The sequence below is a fragment of the Myxine glutinosa genome, chromosome 8 (assembly GCF_964187855.1).
Source record: "Myxine glutinosa chromosome 8, kmMyxGlut1.1, whole genome shotgun sequence".
Lineage (NCBI taxonomy): Eukaryota > Metazoa > Chordata > Myxini > Myxiniformes > Myxinidae > Myxine > Myxine glutinosa.
This window is the reverse complement of record NC_136268.1, coordinates 148,275,863-148,296,504: the sequence shown is the minus strand read 5'-3', so window position 1 is coordinate 148,296,504 and position 20,642 is coordinate 148,275,863. Positions and strand designations below refer to the sequence as shown.

The 20,642-nt window shown below is 45.5% G+C and overlaps 1 long non-coding RNA gene across 1 annotated transcript; it reads left to right on the top strand.

The window, feature by feature from the left end:
• The first annotated feature begins 706 nt into the window (after positions 1-706).
• On the top strand, positions 707-16,476 carry LOC137433000 (uncharacterized). Its single transcript, XR_010985614.2, has 3 exons — positions 707-868; positions 9,716-9,831; positions 14,627-16,476. It is a non-coding gene; the product is annotated as an uncharacterized LOC137433000 (long non-coding RNA).
• The last annotated feature ends 4,166 nt before the right edge of the window (positions 16,477-20,642 follow it).

Sequence of the window (20,642 nt, the reverse complement as noted above, 5' to 3'; positions counted from 1 at the left end):
ATGCCCTTCCTGACGCCAACCCTTGGTCACGCTCTTACCATGTGCAGGGATACGGTGTACCTATTCTAAACCGGGGCACACACCGGGATCATTCATCCCAGCAAGCTGGTACTCAATTTGCCGACCTCGGAAGGATGACAGGCCATCTTCACCAATGAGTAATAGGGCCAAACACCGATATGCAACAGGATATTTCAAAAAGGTTGTGGACGACTTATGCCCAAACTTGGTGGACCAGTTGGGTAAGCGGCAAGAAGAAGCCGATTGGATTTTGTTTCGGGTCCGAATCCAGGTCCGGCCTATCGGTGGATACAAAACCTAAACTGTTCAGCCTGGCGGAGGTATAGAGTGTCGTAGTTATTTTATTGTTTTGTCTATCTTGTCTAAAGACTGTCGTTGGATCTACATTGTCTAAGTACAGTGTTTTGGGGAATCTATAGATGTGAAGAATGTTGAAGTCGTGCTAAGTTTGGATTATTGGATTAGTGCTGCGTCAATATTATGGCTTTAAGAAGTTTTGCAACTCTGCATCCTCATGTTGAATGTAACTTATGTTTAATTGTAAGAATTTAAAACAATTACCATGGTTGGGGTGATGTGAACGTGTACTATGGGCATAAGTTTGTTCATTGGAGGGAGGTGGGAGTGAGGGTCCGTGAGCTTGCGATGACGTGGCCATTGTGGGTTGTGTCCGTGGTGGCCGGAAGTGAGCGGCAGGCATTTTTGATGCAGCTGTTTCATTTCGGTGAGTCACGTGTCCTGGTGGTGGGAGTGTCGCATGTTGGGCACATATAGACGTGTGAGCCACGATTGGGGTTTGTATCCCCAGCAAGGACGAGGAGAGCTTGGCAGGATGGGTTATCTGCAGGTAACATTCGTGAAAAAAAAACTTGAACAAAGTTATCCGGGATCGTCGCTTTCGTGCCACCGCCTGGACCCACCGACCTTTTGCGGAAAGTTCAGGATTGTTTGTCTGTTTTGAGAGATCCAGTTTCTTGGGATTTCCGTGGAATATCTCCTCTTGAAGAACGATGCCACCATTTTTAGGCAATCTCCTCCAGCACAGATTATGAAGTGGACGAAGGAACTTTCTCTTGGTCTCTTTAGATTCCATATGGCATCCATTTTCCGAGTTAAAAATTGTCAAACTTGTTATATTTGATGCAGTCAGTAACCATGGTGTCTGGAAAAAATACTTTACTTATCCGGCTAAATTTGACATGGATAGGGAGGTGGTGGTGGGAGAGGGAGGTGGTGGGAGAGGGAGGTGGTGGGAGAGGTAGGTCGTGGGAGAGGAAGGTGGTGGGAGAGGAAGGTGGTGGGAGAGGGAGGTGGTGGGAGAGGTAGGTGGTGGGAGAGGGAGGTGGTGGGAGAGGGAGGTGGTGGGAGAGGGAGGTGGTGGGAGAGGGAGGTGGTGGGACAGGGAGGTGGTGGGACAGGGAGGTGGTGGGAGAGAGAGGTGGTCGGAGAGGGAGGTGAACAAAGTATTTTGGGTCTTTGGGGTATTTTGGGTCTTTGGGGTATTTTGGGTCTTCAGGGTATTTTGGGTCTTCTGGGTGCTTGGGGTCTTCTGGGCCTTCATTATCTTTTGTGTCTTTAACAGTCTTTGGGGTATTTTGGGTCTTTGGTGAATTTTGGCTCATTGGGGTATTTTGGGTCTTCGGGTATTTTGGGTCTTGGGTTTCTCGACTTGAGAATTTATGAATCTTCTATAAATCACCCTGCAAAGGAACAGTAAATAACTGTAAAGTAATAATAGAAATACAATACAGTACGTGGATAAGAAACTCACTTGGAGCAAAGCCAGCATGGATTCTTTGGAGTAAGACGACCCGTCTCGGACAAGTGTTTCGGCCCTTAACAATTCCTTACACTCCAAGAGGATTCATTGGGCCACCCTTGGGATCAGCTGAGTGTTCCCCTGCTGGCAATCATGGTGGGATATTTGGTGTGTTGGAATACAAACCCTCTTGTCTCTGGTCTATCAACACCTTTATAGGTCTCTTTTCCAAATACAACGAGGCCACACATCCCGTTACTTTTCTGGGGGATTTTAAATCCTTACATATTTCAGGTTCAGTTTTTCATTCGTCTTTCTGACTTTCTTTCATCCATATCCAGGGGGATGCTTTTTCAGCTACTTCTTTCTGAAGTGCCTCTGTTGCTCTTGAACGACACTGGCCGGACAGTCTTAACTGTTTGAGGAGATGTACGCCGATGCACCACCAACCCTTCGTGCTCTGATTTGCACTGAAAAAAATAGTGCTTTGAACCCTTGGCCTTGGATTTCTTTCATGAGTGCTTCGTATTTTGCCATAGTGCGCTCATGGCTTTCACTCACTCACTCACTCACTCACTCACTCACTAACTCCTGTCAACAGGTCCTGTCAACTCAATTACCATGATTGTTTTTGGATGCATCTGATGAGACGATCACGTCTGGTCTCAATGCTGTTCTTGCTCTACTCTGAAGACACTTCCTTATGTCACCAAGATCTGCTGCTAATTGCCAGCCCTTTGCACAGTCTGGTGCGCTTGGTAATGTAGGGTACACGCTTGTTCTGCTCCTGCCTGACCTGTGTGCCTTCTCTGAGGGAATATGCAAACTGTTTTAGTACTGACTTTCTTCTGTTAGCTCTGCATCTGGCATCGTCCACAAAAGCTGCCGGTGCCGGCAGGACTTGCTTGTGCCCCCAGGGATGTCTGCCCATTGCTAAGGATACTCTGCATGCAGTTAGCATATGTTCCACGCTCCCGATCCTTCCACGCAGACTGCATTTAGACACCGTGGTTTTACCCCACTTCTTAAGATTTGTTCCAGATGAGAGTTGGTCATAGATGGAGCGAATGATGAAGCTAATGCGGAGAGGTCCCACATGCCATATGTCAATCCACGTCTGTGGTCATTGAAGGGCATATCCTTCCACATTCTCCATTGTTCCTGTTGCCCTTGCAGAGTTTCTTTCTGCACTCATTTTGGAGTCTTCTTGGTTGATTTCTGTGTTCGCCATGTCCCTTCTTTCATTGTAAGTTGCTGTAGACCACCATTTCACTTCATGATCCCAAAATCCCCTGTGCCGTTACTGTGACCACACCTATAACATCAACTTTAACCTCAGAGCTTCTCCTGCTTCATTGACGGCTTCATCAACTTCATGTTTCTTCCCTGTCTTGAGCTTGGATAAATTGGATTTCACTGCAGGATCATCTGACTTTCTCAGCAACATGAGGAGTCTTGTTTTCCCAGCTTTGTATTCCTCAACTGGGGATTTGAAGGGAAGTCTTAGTTCAACGTTTTTGTGGTGCAGGGAAACATTGCCGAGACAGGGTGGGACACCCAGACATTTCCTGGTGTAGCGGTCGATATGCCTTTCCATGGATTATACTCTGCTCAAAGTAGTTTCATATATTGATCAGTAATTGCCACAGTAGTTTTACAATCAGTATGACCTGGAGAATCCGGACTTTGAATTTTCCCAGAAGTTTTGTTTTGTTAATGGTTTAAAGTCCTTTCTTTCCCTGTTCTTGCACGGATTGTGACTGCCTCGCTTTTTTCATTGATGCATCGTGCCATGTTCCCAGGCTCTTCATCGGTTGCTCAGCCACTGTTGGCATCACCTGACCTGCCACTGAGAACGTTGTTTCTTTGTCCAACCTACACTTCCTGATTGACAGGCTTCTGGGATTTGCAGGCTTGAATCCCACCCGATTACATGCACTCAACGTATCCAACCGGGAAAGCATTTGGTGACTCTGTTCCATAATTGTGTCATCCATCGAATCCTTTAAGGGTGGCATGTGTAATCCTTTCCCTTGTTCCATGTATTGGGAGTAGGTAGCAGGTCTCAGTTGCCTCTAAGAGTACCTGCATTGTGAGAACAAGCAGGTTGGGAGAAATTGTACATCCCATTGCAATGTCCACCTGTAGCTTCGTCCATTCAGTGGTGTTCGTGCCAGTAGGGAATTGCATGTGGAAGTTGCAAAAGTAGCTTTTCAACATTGATATCATTGTTTCTGGTACATGGTATAACTTAAGTGCCTTCCAAATCATTCAATGAGGTGCTGCCCCATAGGCATTTGCCAGATCCAATCATATCACTTGCAAGTCCAACTTCTGTACCTTTGCCTGCGGTATTCCCTCCCATACCATAATTGCATACTCCTAGCAACCTGTTATTCCTGGAACACCTCCTTTCTGCCCCAATGTATTGACATACCCACTTACCATCATGTACTTGGTGAGTCGGGATGCAACCACTGTGAATAACATCTTCCCTTCAACATTCAGCAGGGACATTGTGAGAAACCGGCCTATGCATTTTGTGTCTTGTTTTTTGGAATGTCGACCTCATTTTCCTTTTGTCACTCTTCATCTATTTAGCCGACTGCTTTCTCCAGGCACATATTAGCAGAACATACAGGTGTCTCCGCACACCCGGACATTTTTGGTGCACCATGAATGATACACCACTGAGACCAGCTGCTGCTTTTGATCCTGCCACTTGTGGCACTTCCTTTATCACTGGGGGTTTGGTGTTAAATGGTTCTCTTGGTGCACTGCAGAATATCACCGAGGGCCTCGTCGTTTATAATACAGTATGCCTACAGCCGATGGTCTTCGAGCTCCTTTTTCCTTACTTGGAGCATCCCTGACTGTGGCTGTTGTTCAAATAACTGTTTTTCAAAACCATTCAGGTTTTTGAAGAAGTACTGGCGTGCATTTTGCTTCCCTGTTTCTTGCTCCATAATTTATCTGCTGTGCACAACTCACCATGCTGCTATATAACATACATGTACCATATGAAACACATTGTCAATTTGTGTGTTTGTCTGTCCCCCTTCATAAGGGTAGGTTTTAAAGGCCAATCGTTTAACAAGAATGTGTGTTCACTACGGTCTATTTTTGAGGATAAAATAAACTCGAAAAACATTTTCCATAAAAGAATAATTATGTCTCTTCTATTGGAATTGTAGACGGCGGCTTGCAAACCAGGCCTCAAGTGCGGTGTACAGAAACATTTTTTTTTTAAAATAACAATAAATACAAGGCGCAGGGAGGTGAAATTCGCTGCACGTCATGTGCAACATGCGCAGAGTAAGCAAGTGTTCATTTACATCCGTAGGATGTCTAATAAATAAGGAAGATAAAACCACACCTAATACTGGGCCAAGGCTTCAGACTTTGGCACGCTCATGAGGCTGCCCTGTCAAATAAACTGTTCCAACCGGCCATTGTTTGACAGGCTTTTTACGAGTTATTATATAACATGGTAAAATATTTATTATGGCAATATTTATTATGCCAAATATAAATATACAGTATGATAACCTTTTTTACTCATCAAGTAAGATATATTTACTTCTCATGAAAATTGATCAATATGACAGTGAAAGTAGACATTTCATAAAAACTTGAGATTGCATGTCTTGTTTCCGAGCTGATCCACAAACTCAAAATCAGGTCTTATTTTAAATTCAAACATTGAGCATCTAAATATAAAAAGTGATTCTGGCAGACACCACACATGGATTCAGCATACTCATTATATGGGAAATGAACTATTTTTGAGGTCAAAAGGTCAAAGGTCAGCTCAAGGTCAAATTTTAAGTCATCAATTTTCATCTAAAAAGCCACCAATTCTCAACCGATTGACTTGAAAATTGAACAGCATTTGCATATTGAGACACTAAATTGGGAAACACTATTTTGAGGTCAATCGGTCAAAGGTCAACTCAAGGTAAAACTTCCAAAGTCATCACTTTTCATCTGAAAAACCGTCGATTTTCATCCGATTGACTTGCAAATTGAACAGCATTTGCATATTGCCTCATCGAATTAGGAAACCAACTATTTTTGAGGTCAAAAGGTCAAAGGTCAACTGAAGGTCAAACTTCCAAAATCATCAATTTTCATCTGAAAAACCGTCAATTTTCATCCGATTGACTTGGAAATTGAACAGCATTTGCACATTGTGTCACTAAATAGGAAAACCAACTATTTTTGAGGTCAAAAGGTCAAAGGTCAACTCAAGGTCAAACTTCCAAAATCATCAATTTTCATCTGAAAGTTCGCCACTTTTCATCCTGTTGACGTGAGCTTTGATCAAGATTGTAAATTTTAATCTTCATGAAATGGACAATTTGCTGTATCAATGGAAAACTTTTTTTGGGGGGGGGGGGGGGCGGATTTTGCAAGTATCGTGCTACGCATGACGTCTTCTTGTTATATTGTTAATAAGAGGGTTTGCCAACTTTTTCCCAAGAATGCTTCAAAGAACCTTTGAGCTCCAAATCCCAGATTTCCACCAAGGCTAATTGGTGTACTTTCCAAATTATGCAAACAAGAAACTTTGACGCAGGAGGAGGCCATTTGGCCCATCATGCCTGTGCTGCACTAACCACAGTATCATGCATCAACATACAAGCTATACCTACAAGTCCTGCCAAATACAAAAAAATGTATTTGCTTGGCCTGTAGTATGACTCTCATTAACCTGAAACATAATAGGGATCAATCCTGTCTACATCATTTACGATTTGAGTTCATGTGCAAGGAACTTCAACACAGGAGGACCTATCATGCGTGTGCAATTGCTGTCAACCTATTGTTGTTTGTGTGTGCTCTATCCATTTTAAATGCTGAAGGTACCATTTTTAAAGCCTTTGGTATGATTTGGCTGGGTTTCGGACCACCTACCTTCCAGAGTCAGAGCGAACGCTCTACTATTACACCATAGGGTCTGAGCAGATATTGTTCGCAGTTTGCGATAACGCAAGGATGGCAACTTGAGTACTCAAGATGGTTCTCACTATATCATGGTTTAAGTAGTCATTCGCCAATCCAACTATTCATTTGCAATTGATCACTGGCTTTGACTTCAATATAAATTACTAGCAGAAGTACCCGGCATTGCCGGGCGGGGGAGGGGAGGGGGAGGGGAGGGGGAGAGGAGGGGAACGGAGGGGGGGGGGGAGCGAGCCCCTTGGCAAAGCGAGCGATTTTTTTTGTCATAGCGTTTCATAGCGTTCATAGCGTCATAGCGATTTTTTTTTATCATAGCGTCATAGCGTTTCATAGCGTCATAGCGATTTTTTTTTATCATAGCGTCATAGCGGTCATAGCGTCATAGCGATTTTTTTTTCATAGCGTCATAGCGTTCATAGCGTCATATCGTTCATAGCGTCATAGCGTTCATAGCGTCATAGCGTTCATAGCGTCATAGCGTCATCACGTGATCGCTCTGAGCGAATCAGCGCCCACCTGCTCTGATTCCGTTGATTCCGTGCGCTGAAATGTGCTGAGGTAAATATGAATAAAAAATATGGATCGTCAAATATTTTGAGTTCGGCCATGTTCGTCCCAGGCTCAATGGCCATGTCTATGCCAAATATCAAGCACGTAAGCACGTAATATCAAGCACGTATCAAGCACGGTAACATTACACACACACACACACACACACACACACACACACACACACACACACACACACACACACACACACACACACACACACACACACACACACAAACTGTGTTATATATATATAGATTACGGGCCCTAGGCATCAAAATTCTACAAATATCAAACAAGCAGTTTCAAATGGAGCACTTCGCATCCATTAGAGCATTTAAATTGCATTAGATTTGCAATGAATGTGAATTGTTGCTCCCAGCTTGTCAGTTCGATGACAGAAGATGCCATTTCTATTTTTGCCTGCTCCATTCCTGGCCCAGTTAGAATCCTGTGCGGGCACGTGGGCAATTTGCGAGGTAGAGTTTCATTTGGTAAATAGTTTTCATTCAAATTTCACTAAAAACCTCATGAGGAAGCTTGTAAAACAAGATGAAAAAACCAAAATGTCATAGACCCCACAGTGGTTTTAGTAATTTTCCTGTACGGAATTAAAATCAGTCAGTCGACCAACTTTAGTCGGATGTCAATACAAAATCTTCTGCATATGTATACTCTCATGTATTGTCTATGTGCCAAGTTTGAAGACAATTAGTCCATGCATGTCCAAGAAATGGATGGGGACACATTTAAGTAACGAAATGGCCGCCAGTCGGCCATATTGGATCTGATCTCCAAAAAAATGAGGTGCATATGTAAGCCATAATTCATTATCTGTGTGCCAAATTTGAACAATATCGGTAAATACATGTCAGAGAAATGTTTGAGGACGTGGTCAATATCGGGGTCTTTTACAACTAAAATGGCCACCAGTCTACTAGTCGGCCATCTTTGATCAATTGCAAAATAGAGAGAGGTGCACATATATGCCATCATTTACTGTGCTTTGGCCAAATTTGAACATAATCGGACCCTGCATGTTCAATAAATTGTTGGAGACACGTTTAAGTAACATAATGGCCGCCAGTCGGCCATCTTGGATCTGATCTAAAAACAAAAATGAGGTGCATATGTAAGCCATAATTCATTATCTGTGTGCCAAATTTGAACAATATCGGTAAATACATGTCAGAGAAATGTTTGAGGACGTGGTCAATATCGGGTTTTTTACAACTAAAATGGCCACCAGTCTACTAGTCGGCCATCTTTGATCAATTGCAAAATAGAGAGAGGTGCACATATATGCCATCATTTACTGTGCTTTGGCCAAATTTGAACATAATCAGACCCTGCATGTTCAATAAATTGTTGGAGACACGTTTAATTAACAAAATGGCCGCCAGTCGGCCATCTTGGATCTGATCTAAAAACAAAAATGACGTGCATTTGTAAGCCATAATTAATTATCTGTGAGCCAAGTTTGAACAACATCGGCAAATGCAAGTCCGTGAAATGGTTGAGGACGTGTTCAACATTGGGTTTTTACAACTAAAATGGCCGCCAGAAAAGAAAATCTTCAACCACTGAACTTTGAACCCTTCTGATTTAAGCCATTAACAAAATGGTGTATTCATAAGAATGTTATTTTTATTACTTGCAAAATCGAAGATTTTTCAAATATAGTGATTGGTCTTGTGCGTGATTCTGTCTGTGTGTCTGTCTGTTTGTCTGTTTGTTTGTCAATCGTCTACAGGTCACAATTTTAATCCAAGCTTCATAAAACTTCACCAAAAGGTAGAGTTGGTCATAAGGAAGAAGCCTATTGATTTTGAGGACAAAGGTCAAAAGTCATCTTGAGATCAGTTTTCCAAAATTTAAATTTTTTATCCGATTAACCTGAAAATTAAAGAGCAATTGCATAGTGCCTCACAGAATTGGGGAACCGACTATTTCAGTTCAAAAGGTCAAAGGTCAACTCAAGGTCAAACTTCTAGAATTATCAATTTTCATCTGAAAAATCGTCAACTTTCATCCTATTAACTCGTGAATTAAACAGCAATTGAATAGTGCATCACTGAATTGGGAAAGCAACTGTTTTGAGGTCAAAGGTCCACTCAGGGTCAAACTTCTAAAATCATCAATTTTTATCTGAAAAATAATCATTTGTCATCCGATTGACCCGAGCTTAACTTTTAAATTAATTTTTTTTATTTATTTATTTATTTATCCGATTGACCCGAGCTATGATTAAGATCGTCAATTTTAATCTTAAATGAAATGCACAATTTCATGTTTCCATGGCAACGTTTATTGGTGGGGTGCGGGTGGATTTTGCATGTACCGTGCTCTACATTGAGCTGTGAATCTTGGGTTGGAATGTGGAAGCAGATGTAAACTTTCTCCCTGATGTGTCGCATGCAGGACAATGCACCAATTGATCGGCCTGCTAGCACTTGAGGCATTGGAGGACATCAATGATCCTATATGGTGTCCTTTATGAAGAGTGTGCGAGCTATCGTCAGCACCCTGAACAAATTGCAAGTTCCTGCCACTCCAAATCAAATTGTCTGGCCTGATTAGTGGGTTAGCGAAATATTTGGGCCACCACCGACCATACATGGTGGTGGGAATAATTGGGGCAGTTAAAGAAGTTTTTTTCTCACAAATTATTATTTGACTTGGTTGATAACAGTTGTGCATTGGTATATCAGATCTCCAAAAGGCACATTCAGGTAGAGGGAGACGAAGCAACCTCTGGAAGTGGAATGGACTGGAAGAGTGAGGAATAAGAGAGTTTAGGTGTGCAGTCAACCTGAAAATTAGAGAAGAATTACCATATGTATCAACATTGCATTGTCAGTAAAAAAAAAAAAAAACCCAGATGGCTCATTAATGGCTTTCAGGGAAAGCCTTATTCAACCTGCTCTGACTGACATGGCATGTGTTGCTAGTCCACAGCTTTAGGTTGATTCACCCACATTTGGGCAACTCTGAAAAAGGCAATGCTGTCCTATAATTTTTTTATTGTAATTAATTAATTATTATAATTAATTATTAATTATTAATATTAATTAATTATTAATTATTATAATTAATTTAATGTCCCAATATTATTTTCTCCCGACTCCCTCACTCTCATCAATCCCACTCCTCCCTCCAGCTCTTCAAAACAGCTGTTCACCACCATCTCTTATCTTCCCCCATCCAAAACCTTGATCTTTTCTACCCCCGTTAATTCACCCCAGATCCACTTTTCTGAAATACCAACTTCTTACCTGGAAGTCCTAGCAGTGTCCATGTGTTTTTTTTTACCTCTCCCACCCCTAAACCCCCTCCCCACACCCCCTTCCCCCAAGCCCTCTCCCTCCCACAGATCTCCCGATGTCCCTGCTCTCAAATGTTGTACTTGCGTGCTTCCCCCTCTCTCCCCATCTTGTCTCCCGCTCCCTTTATTTCGTCTTATGTGTCTGTTTTTTTTTGTCATTAATGTTAGCTCTTACATGAGCCTCGATCTTGTATACCAAATAAATAATAATTTAAAAAAACCTATAAGTGAGCAAAATACGAAGTTGGTGATATGGAGAGAAGTGGAAGAAAAGGAAAAAGGGCCTTGGAATAGAGCAAAGGGAGGCAACATAAATGTTTGAAAAAGGGGAAAAGGCTATATAAAGAAAAGCACGCCGCCATGTTGCATACGTAATATGTAGATAATCCTTTGTGTGGTTTGTGTGTTGGAATTATCCTCGTGCGCAATGTTTATTAAACCACAATACCGGCTTTGTCTTGTTTGAAAGATACTGTGAAAAGTGTATTCACGTAACTTACAATGGGACTTAAAGTTTACTCGGACACCATGCTCCTCGACAGACACAGCATACAACACCTCACGTGAGATGTGCTGCAGGTGTCACAGGTGTTACCTACAACGGCACTCGGTAGATCGCATACCTCCACCAGGCTGAACAGTTTACGTTTTGCATCCCATTGGTAGACCGGATCTGGATTCGAATATTCACCAAAATTGGATCAATTCTTCCTTGTCGCACACCCAACCTGTCCATCAGGTTTTGTCCGAATTCATCCATAATTTTTTTTGAGATATCCTGTTCACAAAAAAACAGACAGACAAAGTGTAACTCCCGTCTACCTGTTTGTTGGCGGAGGGAGTAATTAGGGTGTGGACACGTCACTCTGCCCCACAACAAAGTTGTTTTATGATCAAACGAAATTGAACACACACACAAAGGTGACTTGGAATGTCGTGTTCATGAAGTGGCACAAACAGGTGGACGGTGTGCGCAAGACCAGCCGAGCTAGTTCAAGTGGAGCAATATTATTGCACTCAAAGGTAGTTTTTTTTACCTTGTGGGAGGTCGCAGCCCACGTGCGGTGGGAAGCAAGAGCAGTGGCACGATGCTGGAATCAAAGAAGGAGTCCATATTGCCAGGCATGCCCATCCACAAGTGTTCCGGGTGTGACAAGAGATGGAATTCTAGTCGAGTTTGACATCACTCCAGGACCGGCACAGGCCACAAAACATCTCCTGTGACAGATTTTTCCTCTAAAAGCGAAAGTAATCACAATCAGTAGCTTCAGCGAGCTCAATATGTCCGAAGTGATTGAAGTGTCGCGTTGAAAGGCGACACGGCGAGCTGGCACAAATGCCACCCGGTGGTGTTGAGTGGTTTTGTCTGGGCCAGAGCGATGGCCACATGTGTACCACTCTCGAAATGAAACGGGAGATTCCAGCCATCTTGCGTCCTCCGTCGCCATTATGAATCTGCACCGAGCATAATGGTTTTAGTTATTTCTTACGTCGATGAACACAGTGTACCCTGACTTTCTGAAAGGCCAACAATAATGGCCGACGAGGATGCGGATCTATATTTATCTGGACCGGAAGGAAGAGGATAAATTTCGGTGAAAATCCACAGAGGCACAACCAAAACTGGAGATTTCTTGCCTGACAACAAAGGCTCAGAGGTCTGACGTGTTAACCGAAGGGTGGCTTTCAACTGGGACTAAGCATGACACATTCTCCGGCCTTAATATACCTCTTGAGGCAGAGGGCAAGATGAAAGGAGGTGAAAGATCAGGAGAACCCAGTGAGGAGAAAGAGAGGGGGGTTTGTGGTTTTGGGAAAGAAGAGGGAGGAGGAGTGTGGGGAAGGCAGGTATGACTGGAGCACTTGTCTAAAAGAAAAATGGCTCCGAGGACTAGTGTCAGTTTCTCTATTATTTTTGAAAATGGCATCACGACGTCTTTAGCGTCCGAGCGTAAAGATGGGCGACGACAGCTGGATTTATGCCATCACCTGAACGGCGGTATACTCTGACGCACCAACCCCTGCTGACACTGCAAAAAAAAAGACTATCTCCTAGTTCAGTCTGATGCATTAATTAATTAATTAATTGAAGTGTTTGGTACTTTTCTTCCTGGATGCCTTCAGGCTGTGTATATCCCGAGATAAACTTGAATTTTAAGCTGATCTTGTCTTGCTCCTGAAACAAGAAAGAAGAAGCGACATTTTTGGCCTTTTTTGTACAATGTCGAGGCTCAAGGCAGAGCTAGAACCAGAACAGATCAGGAAGTAATGGAACAAAAACGGAACAGTAGAAAGAGAGGGCGGAAACACACCAAAAGTTTGAGGGGCAAAATAGAGGGAGACTCGGACAAGTAAGGGATGTGGGGAGGAAGGAGGGGCAACGGACGCACGCGGTGGACAAAATGGATACAGAAGCAAACTCTCAGGAAGGAAAGAAGCGCATGTGTTTTACGCCAACGTTTTATGCCAAAGTGCACGTGTTTTGCATTATCAAGCTTTGTATGCCCGTGTACTCTGGCTTTGGCCTTAACTTTTTAACATTTAACTTTCTCGAAGTATTTTGTTTTGTATTAAAAAAAAGTTTTCAGAGAAGCACGGGGTGCAACATTGAGGCTTGGAATGTGTGGCTTCATTAGCAAGAGACCCAAAATCGTTTTGGACTACAATGAAAGCTGAAATATTTTGGATATTACGGAGTACGTCAAATGACATTACCCCTGGAATGAACACCAACTGACCTTTAATAAATATGGATCACTTTAACAAAGATCAGCTGCTCGAGAAAAAGCAGACTTCTTGCGCTCTTTGTTCATTCAAAAGGTCAAGGTTCCGAATCCATCCCTTCCTGTACCCACCATTCCCATCTTTACAGAATGTTCCCCACAGCATGTGAACTTCTCCCCTGTCCTAGTGGAGAATTTCCTTACCCGACTCGACAGCTTTTCTGCAAAGGGTCTTGATGGCCCAAGTGCGCTCTAATCCTCGGGGACAGTGCTTCAGACCGTTCATACCGTTCATACCCTCTCTCCTTTCACTTTCATAGGTCCATATTGGATGGGGAATTTCCTCCATCTTGGATGGGGAACTTCCTCCATCTTGGATGGGGAACTTCCTCCATCTTGGATGGGGAACTTCCTCCTTCTTGGATGGGGAACTTCCTCCATCTTGGATGGGGAACTTCCTCCTTCTTGGATGGGGAACTTCCTCCATCGTGGATGGGGAACTTCCTCCTTCTTGGATGGGGAACTTCCTCCATCTTGGATAGGGAACATCCTCCTTCTTGGAAAGTTGCAAACATCACTGCTATCCATAAGAAAGGTTCCAAAAATGGATTACTTTAACTATAGACCTATTAGCCTTCTCTTCATCATGGACGAAGGGATGGAGTCCATCATTATATCATGTCGAGTATCCTCGGGGAATGATGGTGTTTGCCATCATATTGCCTTTTTATGGCTGGTACGCACAGGTAAGCGTGTGGTATAGACAAGGGGTTGCCACTCCTCTCCGTCCCTCTGCTGGACGTTGGGGAATTCACCCTCTTCCGCCCGTGCTGTTGGAGTCGACTGGACTCTCATCCACCAGATGTGCAGAACCATCTGCCATTTAAACCGCATGGCTGCGGACCGCTACCCTGGTAAGGGGGGCTGTCAGGTACTACACCTTGCCCACAGGTGACCTGGGGTTATGAAGGCAGGGGCATCCATCTCCCTGAGGTATCATAAGACCCTCGCATACCCATAATCATTATCATTACAGCTAACTTCAGACACTCTTTTCTCGAACCCAATAATATCTGATAACCAGTTTGGCTTCCGACTTGGCCAATCCACCTTGGATATATTATTCCTGCTGACACAACATTGCATCTTCTCCTCTGTGGAACCTCTGTGGTTCTTCTCCAGAGCCTTAGACGTTACGTTGTTTTTTCATCTGTATCAATGATTTGTATGATTCTCATGAAAACCAAGTTGTTACCATTTTGCTGATGTCTCCACCCTGCGCAGAACAACACGTCATGTTTGTGAAAGGCTGGTCGCTGCTGAATTTCCATCATCAAACCTGGACAAGATAAGCTGCTGGTCAACTCCCTTCAATGTTGATAAGTTACATGTTCACACTGTCTCTCTACAAGGATTGGCAATCATACTACCAAATCCACCTCTCTGGACAGCTCAGCAATCAGAGGGCAAAGCATGGCACCCTCTGGTTGGCATCATTATCACTTGGGGAGGAAGATTTCTCTCTAAAAATGAGCTACTGACTGCGGAGAGAAATGTGTTGGCATTAGATGGTGCCGCTAGCGCCCAGTGTGGAAGGAACTTCTCCCAAGATCAGCGGAAGTGTTTGTGTGATCAAGTCATGAGTTGTCTACAGCTGAAGGGATTGAAATCAAACTTGGTACATGTATGTATATTGATGTAAACATGAACTGACTAGATTTTGGGGTTAAGAGGTCAAAGGTCATGTTTGGTACAAATCCTGTTACCGTGATAACTTGTGAACCAGTGATGGGATTCTGACCAAACTTGCTCTATCTAAGTATATATTATGATGTAAACATCAACTTCATCAAACTTGGCACAGGTATGTATATTGATGTAAACATGAACTGATTAGATTTTGGGGTTAAGAGGTCAAAGGTCATGTTCAGTAAAAAAATCCTGTTGCCGTGATAACTTGTGAACCGGTGATGGGATTTTGACCAAACTTGGTATTCATATATGTAATGATGTAAACATGAACTGATTAGATTTTTTGTGTTAAGAGGTCAAAGGTTATGTTCAGTAAAAAAATCCTGTTGCCGTGATAACTTGTGAACCGGTGATGGGATTTTGACCAAATTTGGTATAAGTATATATTGTTGCGGATATGAGGACTGTATATTTTTTTGATTGTGTGCTTTATTATTATTATTATTATTGTTTATTCTGCGCCCCCTGCCTCCGGAGCTGTGTAAAGGTGAAAGGGCATCCCATAATTAGTCCACAAGCATACACGTCAGCCAAATAATAGAATACCCCTGTTTGATAGTTATCTCTTATTCTGTGTTTTAGGGTAAGGCTGTGTCTCCCATTAATTGAAGTACTCCATTGCACCAGTGAAAGAGAATAGATCCCCTTTCATTCCCATCCCCAAAATCTCCATTTCCTTCACATCCCCTTTCGTCATTGCCGAGCCTCGATTGCCAATTACCTCCCCTCCAAAACCACCATTGAACAAGTGCCCGCCCGTCGTCATCAAGGGCGGAGCCAGAGGGTCGCATGACCAACCAGGGCCGAGGTGAGCACACCGATGGGCGTGTCCTAAAGGCCGGCGGCTTGATCGCTGGAGGCGCTATAAAGGCGCGCGCGCAAGTGGCGTGAGAGAGTGGAAGTCAGTGGAGTTGGTGGTCAGTTGGTTGCGTTGGTTGCGGTGAGGAGTCGGTGGTGGTGGTCAGTGGTTGCGTTGGTTGCGGTGAGGAGTCGGTGGTAAAGAGTGAGTGGACCAAGAAAGAGTTGAGGGTTGGACCAGACGGACCAGACGAGTCCTGGCAAAGCACGCGACGTCCACAGCAGCCACAACAGCCACTTGGGGCCTGGACGGCGGTTTTGAGCAAGGCCGTGAAGGAACGGCGGCTGCTAAATGCACCGATCGTGCTGCAGGACCCCCTTGGACCTTCCTCTCCCTCCAGCCATCCACCTCCTGCCTTTCCACCCTTCTTGTGTACGTGAGTTTGTTTTGTTTGTTCTGTCCCTGGGTTAATTAAGTCTGTCGAAGCTAGTATTTGCACTGTGTCACCTGCGTCTTATGTGTTGTAAATAAACTTGATTGCTCCTTTTTGCTTGTGTGTGTACAATAAATCCAATTACTCTTCTGTCCGTCTTCTCGTTTTATTCCTTTTCCTCTTTGCATTTCGTCGTTTTAGTCTTTTCCCAGATTGGGCAGCTGCGGTGCGATACGGCCAAAGTTCTGGGTGAATCAGGTGAGTCGGGGAACAACTGTTCGGTCGCGGAGCCTTCGCTCGGCAAGTAACATCTAAACCGCGATCAGTAACAATTGGTTGTCAGGAGTTGGGATTCGGACCTGGGACTAAATTTGTTAGGCCCAAATTTTGGAACACCAATTGTGTTATTACAGTAACAATTGGTGTCGGGAAGTGGGATTGGACCCGAAGCGCGCTTAACGCGCTCAAAATTACGAGCTGCTGAAAAATTGTGTTTTAAAGAAATAAAACCCGAATTTTGAAATCGCGCCATGGCTGGTCAAGGCGATCGAATGCCGGTGGGTGAACTAGAGGAGGGGTTAGGAGTAACCCAGGATCAAATGGAGGGGAGCAATGAGGAGGCGGTTGAGGGGGTATCAGGCGCACAAAATGGCGCTCTCGCGCCCGTGGTCGCGGCAGCCGAGCCAGAGATGCCAATGAATTTGGACCTGTTTATGAAACAGATGATGGCCTTTATGGTAAAAACAGACGATAATTTCAAAGGGATGGAAAACAGGTTGGGAAACCAAATTGAAGCAACAACGAACGGAATGAGGGCCGATAGAGAGGCAAGGGAGCAGAGGGACAGAGACCGCAAGTTGGGCGAAAGGGTCCCAGGGGTGCACGAGGAAGTAACGCGGGTCGAGAAGCGCCGGTTGAACGAAGTTGAGAAAAGCACGGGTACAATGACAGGGGTAGAAATCGCGACCCGGGGTTTGGAAAAGCCGGCGACCGCTGAGGTAGAGGAGGGTGTTTTATTAAAGCCAGCGGTCGTCGAGGAGAATAAAGAAAAAGCAGTGCTGGGAATTAAAATTGAAGAGATGACGGAGGTAGCCCGGGAATTGCAGGGAGAAATGGAATATGTACAAGGTCCCTGCTCAAATCATGATGATGTACTCACTAATCCAAATGGAAGTTTGCAGGTTTTGGTGCAGGGCGGAAGAAGAACCCCGAAGGTGAGACGTGCTGTTGTGTATTGTGCGGGGAGATTTTGTAAGAGGATGTTTGGCGACAAAATAATTTTCGCGCGCTTGGGATCGAGGAGGCATCCGGGCGTTGGTGAAGGGTCCCGTGTGAGTGGAAATGGCACGCGTGGGAGGAAAAAGTGTGCGTCGGCGAGTGGGTGTGTTATAAAGTGTGGGAGTGAAACCGAGTGCGAGCGAGAATGCACGTCGGGGTGTACGGAGTGTACGTGCGAGGGTGAGAGTGACACGAGGAGTGAGTTGGTGGTGGAGCGGGTGCGAGAATGCACGCTTGGAATGGTCGAGGGTGTGCGAGGAAGCACACCTGAGTTAGTGGTCGCGCGGGTGTGGGAGAGCCCATGTGAGCGCGTTAGTGGGTGGATGCCAGAGTGCACGCCCATGGTGAGTGTTATGGAGGATGTAACGGAGGAGAGGTGTGGACCAAAGTGTGCGCAGGAGTGTGCGCGAGAGGTGTGGTGTGTAACAGGGAGAGCATTGGTGGAATGTACGGACGGCGTTGGAACGCCGGGTTTTGTGAGGGTGAAAGGGGTAGCGTATGCGTGTGAGCATGCCGGTGAAGCATCGACGGTAACCGGGTTAGCGGTTAGAGCGACGGACAGCCGATGCGAGCACTTGGTGCGAGGAGCCCTTTGTTGGATGCAGGGCCCGGCGCGGATCGAAGCTGCGTCGCTTCTCTTCGAAGCGTCGTTGCCGATTCGGGCTTGGCCCCGCCCCGCACGGTCGAGTCCGGGCCTTGGCGGGCGAGGCGACCGGTCCGGTTCAAGGGTGAGTGGGAGGAAGCGGAACGGTGGCCCCTCGTGGGGACGGGGTTCCGACCGGGGGAGATTGAGCCATCGGGCCCAGGACCGCAAGGTGCCGCGCCGAGATGGTGCGTGGAACCTCGGCCCAACCAAACCACCTCCCTTGAACGAAAGCCGGACGGATTCAACCTGCAGGCGACCAAACCACCCGAATTCATTGCTCGGCTTTGCGAAGCCGAGTTTAATGATGTCATGACGCACCGAGGCTAGGATATAGCGGACTGTGATGATGATGGTAGTGATTTGATACGAAATTTATAATAGTGGGTAGAATTGGCAGTAAATGCAAAATTTTTGATTGGCTGAAATTTGGTGTGCCAAATTGATAGTAGGACCTCCCCGATGTGGTGGGATGGCAACTCTGTCATCCCTCACAGAAGTGGGGGCAAATGCGCTATAGCTTATGGGGTTGATGGCAGTGAAAACTAGCCCGGGTGGGTTAGGATATCGTGTGTAGGGACCTAGAAGATGACATTAGGTGACGTTAAGGTTAGTTAGTGACAAGGATACCTGTAGTGGGGACGCAGGTAGTTTAGTGTGGATGATAATGACGTGGGAGCGCAATAGTTTAAAGGGGCGACTGGGAAGCGCAAGTTTCAGAGGGGAGTAGTTAGCGGAGATGATGCCGTGTGTTTGAAGATTGAACAGGTGTGATTGCACAGGTGTGCAACTGAACAGGTGTGTGGAGCAGTGTATGAGTGAGTGATGGTGATGTGTGTTGTGTTGACCAACTGGTCCAGGAAGAGGAGGAGGGTGCAGGTGGCACCAGGTATGATTGCACGGGTGTGCAACGACAGGTGAATGGAGGACAGGTGTATGGAATAAATGGTATGGAGTATTGGAATGGATGGTCGTGGAGTGAGTATGGTGGAAATTGTGGAGTGGAGTGGATGGTGCGAAGGTGTGAATGGGGGAAGAGTGGACCCCCATCACGGATACCCGGGGCGGGTAGTGTAAGTGTTAGGTAGAGGGTAGAGGTAAATTGTGGTTGGATGTTGGCATCTGTGGTGCGGGTGAAAGAATGGTCTTTGGATGGGTGCATTAGTGTTGTGGAAATGGCTGGGCGTGTAGCCTGTTAGTGTGTGTAGTTGGTTTGGGCGCTCCACCACTGTGAGGATGTCGGCCAGGTGAGGCCGCAGGTGGGCTCTGGGAGCCGGTAGTAGTTGTTGTGGATGGGGCCCGAGGATCCGGAGGACGGACCCGGGTAGCCCAGTGCCAGAGGGCACCGAGTGGGGTGACAGAGCCAGGAGGGGCTTTCCCCAGTTAGTTAGGTTAGGGTGAGGAGCTAGGTAAGCTCGGGTGGCAACTGCAGTGGTGGAGGTGTGCAGGTGGGTAGACCTGCTGGAAGAGCTACACGTCACAGCCCAGGAATTGTGCAAGGGCACCGGGAGATGAATCGGGGGAGTGAGACCCCAAATTGAGAAGCACCACAGTTTGGTCAATGGGAATTGGTTGTTAGAACCCATAGTGTAAGTGGCCAATGGATTGGCAGGGAAAGACCCCGGGTAGTGTAAAGTGTGTTAAAATCATGTAGAGGATAGTTAGGATGAAGGATCTCCTCGCACCATCTGCATCCACTCACCTGAGGTGACAGGTACTCCACACCATGCCATGTTTTGATTATTTTTTACTGTGCAAATGTTTGGATTGTGAGACGCATCATGACGTGGGTGTGACATTGTGCGTAATTCCATCTCTCCCTCCTTATGAGGATTGATGATGAATTGGTGATGGCAAATTTTGAAGTAGAGGGATTGTGGAGACGAATTTGGTATAGGAGAAATATGGGGAAGACGTGACAGTAGTGACGAATTTGTAAATGGGTAGATTTTGTAAATATGGGGTAAGGGCAAGGGTAGTGTAGGTGACAGGGGGGTGACGTACGGTAGGGACGAGCTTTCTCACTTCGCCCTCCGTACGCATTTCGCCTTGCATTGCCTTATTGATGTGTACCCTTGTGACCTTACCCCTAACTCAATTGTCTCTTTTGTCTCCCACATGACCTGTGCGCCATTGGGTGCCGAGGGGAGCGTGCGTGAGTCCTCCATTGTGCGCCCGGAATTCCCAGAACCAGCTGTCTGCATCGATGCACCACATTATGGACCACAGGTCTGTGGCCAAGCACCACTTATGGACCCCATGGGTTGGGGCATGGCCCCTCTGCTGGAACCGGCCATGAGGGCCCGACATCTTGCTGGCGGACCTTGGCCACAGGGCACCGATGCCCCACAGGTGAACCACACGTAGTCGGCCCTGTGGGCCATAAATAAAATAA